General features: G+C 37.2%; 1 pseudogene; it reads right to left on the bottom strand.

The window, feature by feature from the left end:
* Positions 1-619: 619 nt before the first annotated feature.
* On the bottom strand, positions 620-3,233 carry LOC142139955 (zinc finger MYM-type protein 1-like; annotated as a pseudogene).
* Positions 3,234-9,342: the final 6,109 nt, after the last annotated feature.

Below are 9,342 nucleotides of genomic sequence, written 5' to 3'. Positions count from 1 at the left end.
TACCTTTTTTTTCCCAAGACGTTTTATTTGCATTGTCAAACATAGTAGACATTCAGCAAACGGCATACGGTTCTCAAATATTAATATGCATCATACACCAAAAGTATATGCATCAGATTACAGAGCCATAAGAAAACTAAAAAATCTAATATTAAAATTGTTACAGAGTTAACCCCACAGAGTGATCATGTACTTATGAACAGACGTTACTTAGCATAGCCAAACTGTAAATCAGAATCAGAATCAAAGCATTTGGAATCCAACGCTTGTCTCTCTACATTGCTTATGTTTTATCTTGTAACTTTAAACACCTTTTTGCAATTGAACATTATACATTGTATTTTGGATATTGGTGGAAGTGGAGGAGGTGACTGAATAGGGGTAAAAAAGGGGGAAGGTGGCATCATGCATGTTGAGCTAAAATTAATAGGACATTACATCCTGTTTTGACTTTGGCCAAAATCCTACCTTTAATGGGGGCCTGACTCCTGGATCATATAAGGGGAAAATCAGCAAAAAAGCCTAGCTTCTACCCCAAGTGTACAAGAAAGAGCACAGGTGTGGGCCTGTGAAAGGGTCACCCGAGGGCTTTTTATAAACATAGTCTTTTTCACCATCTTCATTCTTGATCAAGCCAGTCTTTGTCTCTCACTGCTGATGGACTGGGCAAGTACCACTTGCATGTTGTAGCATAAATGCATGCGTAAAGATACATTTTTACTCTTCGCGCTTTAACTTTTGCAAATGTACAGACAAGTTCTTTCAGATCAATTTTTTGAGCTATCTCATGTTCTATTGACAACATAGAGAGTCCAACAAGTCTTTCTTGCATCATTGTCGATCGCGTATAAGTTTTTATCAATTTTAACTTTGAAAAGCTTCGCTCACCACTGGCCACAGATACAGGGAGGGTCAAGAAGATACGAAGAGCAATACATGTATTGGGGGCAATATCTGTCAGGTCATTGTTATACAAAAAGTTTAATACATCTTGTGGAGAAGTACGCTGTGGAATTCGTCTTGCAATACCTTGCAATTCACTGCACAAATCTATATAATCAATATCTTTGGAGTCCCCATGTTGTAAAGCCTGCTCTAACTTGCAGCAATCTTCCATAATTTCCTTTGATGTTCTAGTCTGCAAACTGTGAACATCATAGAGGAAGCCAAACACAGAACTTATTTCATTCATCTGTGTGAATCTTTCTTCAACTGATTGTATTGCTCTATCAAGGACAGCAAAATAAAAGTTGATTTTGAATTTTTCCTCTGGGCTCAGAATTGGCTCATCGTCCGCTAAATAGGTGAACTGTTTTTTCTTTCTACTAATATGGCTCTGGTTCAAAAAGTGCTGGTATTCCCAAATCCTCAGCAACTGTACGGGCATCTACCAGTGTTTTTGAAAACCCTTTGTCACTCTTGCAGTCTTCAAGAAATTTCTTTGTTACCTTCAGTTGTGTAATGGCACTGTGTATATTAAATTCCTTTGACTGAAGCAGTTTGCTACTCATATTGACCTCATATAACATGTTATACCACAGGACAATAGAAACCACAAACTTGAAATTAGAAATGCCTTTTGCAAGACCTTGTGCCTCTACTCTTGAGGTATTGCCAGATACTCCAGTTAGGGTTGTGTCCACAGAGATCTCAATTAGTGCATCATAGATATCACCTAAGTAAAAGCGAAGAGGTTTCAAGGCATCAATTCGATTTTCCCATCTTGTGTCACTCAATGGTTTCACGGTAAGAGTAGACACGTTGAACTTCCCAACGATGTGTTCATGCAGAGAAGTACACATATACATGTTGTACTAGATTAAAGAAAACTGTGGCCTCCAAACAACACTTGGCAGCATCATTTACAACCAAATTCAAAGAATGTGCACTGCAAGGAACAAACAACGCTCGTGGGTTAACATCCAATATACTTCTTTGCACACCACTTTGTTTACCTTTCATATTACTTACATTATCATAGCCTTGACCACATAGGTGTTCAATAGGCAATGACTTCTCTTGTAACTGGTTAAGGATAATGTTTGTCATACCAGTACCACTTGTTTACATTAGTGGCAGAAATCCTAAGAAATGCTCCCTGATGTGTACAGGCTCACAATCATCAGTTCCTGAAGCTCTAGCCGCAAAGCGAATGATCATGCTTATTTGTACAACATGGCTTACATCTGGAGTACAATCTATAATTATTGAAAAGTACTTGGCAATCCGAGCTGATTCCAGAACGTTTTATTTTATAGTGTTGGATAAAAGCAGAATCAGCTCATTCTGTATATCTTTCCCAAGGTAGTGTACATAGGTCTCTTTATCTCTTATTTTGCGAATATGTTCATCCATTACTGGGTCAAACAGCGCCAGATATTCGATAAATTTTAGGAAATTACCATTGCCAGCAGTGTGCAGTTTTTCATGTGTTCCTCGTAGGGCCAGGTTTTGAATACCAAGAACTCTCACTAAAGCAATCAGTCTTTCTAAGATTTGCTGCCAATACTTTTCCTTTTCTTTAATGAGGCGCACATTTTCTTCATCAATTGTTTTTTTTCTTTTTAATCGTAGTTCAAGCTCCTTCCAACACTAAAAAAAGTGGCCAAATGTGCATTACTTCTCTCGTGCATTGATAGAAGTGCAGTGATGTTTTTCCAGTCATTTGTACCTTTATCAGAGAGAGATGATGTGGGGATTGTGTTCCAACCAAACGCAACAAAAGCAAAACACAGAGTCTGTAGATATGGAATACTGTAGCCACCGGCGGTGCATTAAATCCTCATTGGGAAGTTTCCTTTTGTAATTATTTGTAACAAATCTTCTTCCATTTCCATCTTTAGGGAATTTAAACTGCTGGACCTGTTCAGGCCCGTGTTCCACAAAATTTGACGCATACTATCATCACAGTTTACCCAAGTAGCAGGGTCACTGTAGCTGAAACTGGTACTACTTTCACTTTTACTCAGATCTGGATCCTGCCAGTCTTCATTTTGTTCCTCTTCTAAATATTGATTAGATTCTTCTAATTCTGCTTCTACTTGTGAGACTGTAGGCAAAGATATTGACTCTGCTTCAATCCCTGATTGATCCTTTGAGGTTGAACAACCTTCATCATTCGTTTTACAAAGATACTTCAGAAAGGAACCTTCTTGCTTGGCTTGTTCCTTTTCCATTTTAACCTTCCGTTTACGATAGTATGATCCAGACATTTTCTTTTTTTTCTCTGCCATGCTGAAGATCAAACTAAAAAAAGTTGATTTTATTTGGGGCGCAATGTGTATACCTGAGGATACATCTGAATAGGCCACAGGGATAAGCAGTCATAAAGCACAGGGTAGCTTAGTCATCTGTGAAATGAGATCATAGTTTTGTATTTTAACAATGAAGGTCAAAGGAAAAGGGGTATCCTACGTGCTCAAGGCTAACGCAATGGATTATTTTTCAGGTCACTATCTCAGGTGACTTAAAGGCAGGGAAGCAATGTAACAAAGCAATGAGAAAGACAAGTCAGAAGCTTGGTTGCATAGGAAGAGGAATCATTCACAGGAAGAAAGAAAGAAAAGTAATAATGCAACTGGGTATATAGGTCATTTGTACAGCCTCATGTACAATACTGTGTTCAGGTGTGGAGGCCATATCTCCAGAAGGATATGAATACATAAGAGACCAAAGAAGAACAAATAAAATGATGCATGGTAGGGGGACATGATAGAAGCCTTCAAATATATCAAGGGTTTTAACAGGGTACAGGAGGGAAATATACATGTCATTCACGCCCTTAAAATCATTATAATAAATATGACATCAAACTGAAGACAATGCAGTGATCTGAAACAAGCAATATGTGACAAAATATATATATATAATTAGGAGATTTTTTGGCATAATAGCCAAGACACTAGTCTGTGTAGCAACAAGTGTACTCAGGCAGTGTTTGTGAAAGAAAAACCAATATATAAAGCATTGTGCTGACCGGAATAGACTCTTGTTGTCTACTTTTTCTCAGAGTCTGTCACACACTCAAGGTGTCTCAGTAACCACCTATAGCACACAAACAATATTCTGATTGGTGAGGGTCTCAGCCCACAGCCAATCAGTGATCACTTTGGTTCAAGATGAAGTGTAAAATAAAAAGAACAACCCTTACCTTCTTCCTGGCTGGCAAGGATGCAGTCCAGACGCACTGATGCTTTCAACACTTTACAAGCTCCACTTCTACCCTTTGGGAAGTTACTGAAGTAACAGCAGTAATTGATTTAATATTACTTGCTGACATAATATACATTTTAGTCCCACATAGTTTGAAAGTCAAATATAGAGGCTGAGGTGCCAATAAAAGATTTATTTTATCCACCATAGTTTTTAAATCAAAGATAGAGCATGAAGTGCAAAATAATAGTAATTTCTCTCCAGCATTGTGCAAAGCAAATATAGAGCCTGAGGTGCAGGAAAAATAGTCATTTTTGCACAACCATACTTTACAAGTCAAATATAGAGCGTGAGGTACCAATAAAATAGTCATTTTTCTCCAGCAGTGTGCAAATCAAATATAGAGCCTGAGGTGCCAAATAGTCATTTTTATACCATAGAAAAAACACTATTTGCCACCTCATGCTTTATATTTGATTTTCAAACTATGGTGGATAAAATATTTATTTTATTGGCACGTCATGCTCTATTTTTGACTTGCAGCAAGTCAAATATAGAGCATGAGGTGCCAATAAAATAATTATTTTATCCACCATAGTGTATAAATCAAAAATAGAGCATGAAGTGCCAAATAATAGTCATTTTTCCACAGCATAGTTTGCAAAGCAAATATAGAGTATGACATGGCAAATAGTCATTTTTATACCATTGAAAAATTACTATTTGCCACCTCATGATCTAAATTTCATTTTCAAGCTATGTGGGAGAAAAATTAATATTATTTGGCACTTCATGCTCTATCTTTGATTTAAAAACTATGGTGGATAAAATAATTATTTTATTGGCACGTCATGCTCTATTATTGACTTGAAGCAAGTCAAATATAGAGCATGAGTTGCAGTAAAATAATTGTTTTATCCACCATAGTTTTTAAATCGAACATAGAGCATAAAGTGCAAAATAATAATCAAATCCCACCCCCAACATTTTTTTTTACTCCACAAAAAAAATGACCTGGGGGCACCTGAGTGCCAGGGCATGCTGGCACTTGTGGTTCCCCAAGTGCCAGCATGCCCTGGCAGCCATGGGTATGTCGGTGCTTGTAGTACTACATTCACTGCATGCCAAAACTGTTAATGGCAGCCTTGACTTGCTGGGATTTGTAGTGCACCAAGCCAAAATGGTGTGTTTGCTCTAAGATATTTTTTATTACCCCTCATCCACTGCCCAGTGTGTGGGAAGAGCCCTTGTGCTATCAGTATAGGGCTGGGTACCCCTGGGGGAGGGGGATGAATCAGGCCCTGTATCTGTTTGTTGAGTTTCATGAATGTGCAAAATAAACCAAAGTTAAGTGAAGTTGAATAAATCACTGGTTTATACTTCATTTGATTGGTATTCCACAGCAATGTTTTAGCAAATATACAATTTGGAAGACTGGGTGGGTGGTTTAGCTTTGTATTCAGACCATAAAAACAAAACATGTTCTAATCTTATTATTTATAAGTAAAGAACAATAACTTGTTTTCTTTAGAGGCTTTGACATTTTAAAATAATCTTAAAGACACATATGCATGATGTACTTGTCTCCAAAAAAAGGAAGCGCATAAATTAAACAGTGCTCTACTTATGGTTATTTGCTTATTGCTAACAAATAATACATTTGTCAATCATACTACTCAAGTAGAAGTTAATATACCTAATGTATGCAGGTTACATTACAACTGAGCTCATATGAAGGATTGTAGAAAATAATTAGCATTAGCAAAATACGTGTTCATCTTGCACTTGCAATATGTTCATCCCATCTTTTTCATTTTTAATGCAATAACCCAATTTAAAGCTGCCATCTGTAGAATTACTGACAGGTGTAAGACCACTGATACAGTGTATGCTGCACATACTGTAACATAAGTTGAAAATTAAAAACAAATCATATGAAAAGCTCTAATAAAAAAGGAAAAACAAATTGTATAAAGTTTATTTTATTGTTAGTTTAGTTGCTGTTTTATATCTAATGTTAAGCAAAATGATTTGTCTTTCTACCTTCCCATTGTAACATACAGCTTGCGATGGCATCACATTCTAAATCATGGGATAATTTGTCTCACAATAACCAAGATAAGAAGTTTTGTTTAGAAAATCACTTTGAGTGTATTCATCTTCGATTAAGCTCAGTTTAGACCCATCTATCTATTTACCTACCTACCTATCTATCTTATCTATCTCTTGTGGTGGTATAAATGAGTGCTCTCTGTATAGTACAAAAATAATATGTCCTTCATTATATGCTTTTTCTGTCACTTATTATAAGTTGTAATAAAACCTTTAAAAAGTGTCCAATAATTGTCTCTGTGTTCAATTCCAGGGACTAGGGAAATGATTCTCATAAATAATAATAAAAAATAAATATAGTGCTCACTGTATCAAATTCAGTGAATGTGTGCAATACACTCACCTGTGAGTTAATTAAGCATTTACTGTGTATACAAATATGACATCAACTATTGGCAATGTATTAGTAACATTCATTATTCTGAAAAAATCCATAAAAATACTTTCTTAAAATCAGTATGTAAAATAAATTCACTCACAATTTGTTAAGTATTAAAAAAACAACATTACAGAGTAAACCCAAATCATCCAGAAACAGAAGCCTTCCAATGGATTGTTTCTCCTGAGAAAGCAGGCAGACAAAGTTTGAATCACATAGATTTGGTGATTTCATTTAGTCTGGAGGGATTTCTAAACAGCATTAAAACAGGACCATAGAAGTAATCCATCACAAAGCTTTTTCAAAACCAAAGGCTAACATAGTACTTGGCTGTAAAGGCAGAGAATTTAGCAGTGCAGGATGAGAGTGCCTAAGAGAGTGGCTATTTTCTATTACTTGATGGTAATCCAGTAATAAATATGAAAAGATAAATGTACATAAAACAAAGACATACATTGTATACAAAATAAATGCAGACATTAAAACAAAGGGTATGGAGGACCCTGCTCATTAGAGAGCTTACATTCTAAGTCGAAAAGGGCACAGCTGAAACAAAAGGAGCAAATGTGGCTTAGAGTGGATATTGGAACAGTTCTGAGGGTGCATTAGTGTTAATAGTATTATCAGGAATAAGGTAAACTCTAAAAAAGAAATCGGTTTTCAGAGAATGTCTAAAGGTTTAAAAGCTGTGGGAAAGCCTGATTGGGCATGGAATTCCATAAGTAGGGAGCAGCGAGGGTGAAGTCATGTAGGCGGGAGTGAGAGGTAGATCTAAGAAGGCAGGAGGGAGAGTTTTTTGATATGAGATTTGAGATATATAAAGGGGCGGTGTAGTTGACAGCTTTGTAGGTAAAGGAGAGTAATTTGAATTGGATTCTGGAGGACACAGGGAGCCAGTGTAGGGATTTGCAAAGTGGTGCTACATATGTCTAGTGGTGAGAGAGAAAGATCAGCCTTGCAGCAGCATTTAGAATAGATTGAAGTTTGCATATAAGGGTGTCGGGAATGCCAAATAAAAGGAGGTTACAGGAATCAAGACGGGAGATGAGAGAATGAATAAGAGTTTTGGCAACATGTTGTGTAAGCATATTCTGGCAATGTTTTTAAGGTGGAGTTGACAGGACTGAGAGAAAATCTGTATGTGAGGAATAAAGCAGAGGGCAGAGTCAAGTCTGACACCAAGTCATTAGTCTTGGGAGACTGAGAAAATTGTGGTGTTATTAACAGTGAGAGAGTGAAGGTGATAAGTTCTTTTTTTGGATATGTTGAACTTTCTGTAGTGTTGGGACATCCATGTGGAGATAGCAGAAAGGCAGTTGGTTACATAAGATAGTACAGAAGGGGAGAGGTCTGGGGAAGAGATATAGATTTGGGTGTCATCAGTGTAGAGGTTGTACTGGAGGTTGAATGAGCGAATTAGTGCCCCAAGAAAAGAGGTATCCAAGAACAGAACTTTGCTGGACTATAACCGATAGTGGGATTGGAGGGTAGGATGCATCAGTGGTAGAAACACTAAAGGAGTGGTTCGATAGGTGGGAAGTGAACCAGGAAAGTAAGTGTCATGAAGGCCAATGAAGTGAATGGTGTGTAGAAGAAGAGTGTTATCAACATTGTCAAAACCAGCAGACAGGTTCAAGAGAATGACTATATAGAAATGTTTCTTAGGGATAAATGTATTAAAGTGCAGAGTTTGCAAGTCACCGATATTTGGCGACCTTGCAGAGAAATTGAAAATGGCAATATTTTTGAAGGCAAGTACTTAAAATAGCCTTGTTTTTAAACCTGGCATTGTGCGCTAGCAGTACTATGCTGAAATGATGAAACATCATCATTATTAGGTGCTGCTGTTGTTGAAAGTGATACACCTTCCCACTGGACTGTCACAATCATGTCATTTTTTTGTTTGACCAGTTTTGCTTGTCCACATATATGTAGTTAAATGGACTATCTTTAACTGTCCGGTACAGCTGAGGACTTGCTGTTCCGAGGTGGACAAATGACCTCAACTAATCCCTGACGCATAGATGGCAGAAATTGGATGCACATCCAATGCTAACATCACTGTCATGTCTTTAGTTATCCACTGTGCAACAGGAGGCTGCCTGTCATAATGTGCTCCTTTTGCAAATGATTGCTTCACAGGCAACTGGTATTTAAAACTATGCTAACTCTTCTTAGTCCCCTTTTGTGTAGAAATATCATCCTCCGCAGTAGCAGCCCTGGAGTGCTTAGATTCTTCTAGGCATTCATGCATTGCATTAGGGTAGGCAGCTTGTATTTGCAATGTTGATGCTGACGTATATACTAATAATGAAGAGGTTGATCATGAAAGTGAAGATTGCATGACCTATCTATCCATTCTGCTGGTAGCTGATGCTGGACTGCTTGTTAATATACATGATTTTCCTGCCGGGACTGAATTACATTTTAAAAGGTAAGTTTAGGGATAGTTAGCCAAGCTTATGGACTGAGTCATAAAGAAAATTAGTTTAAGAGGTCAGAATTGTTATGAAAACCACTCAAGAGAGGCTGGAGTTCTGCTACATGTGACAATGGAAAAATCTGTGTTTATTACTATTTTATTATTGCTTGCTGGAGGGATCTCTACCATAGGAGCATTGCAGTTAATTTTATTTCTACTGATAACTCATATTGTATTACTGAAAAGTAACAGCCTGTAGATATGAATACCAAATGCA

This window comes from Mixophyes fleayi, chromosome 2 (genome assembly GCF_038048845.1).
Source record: "Mixophyes fleayi isolate aMixFle1 chromosome 2, aMixFle1.hap1, whole genome shotgun sequence".
NCBI lineage: Eukaryota > Metazoa > Chordata > Amphibia > Anura > Limnodynastidae > Mixophyes > Mixophyes fleayi.
The sequence above is the reverse complement of the archived record's forward strand: the minus strand, read 5'-3'. Positions and strand labels throughout refer to the sequence as shown.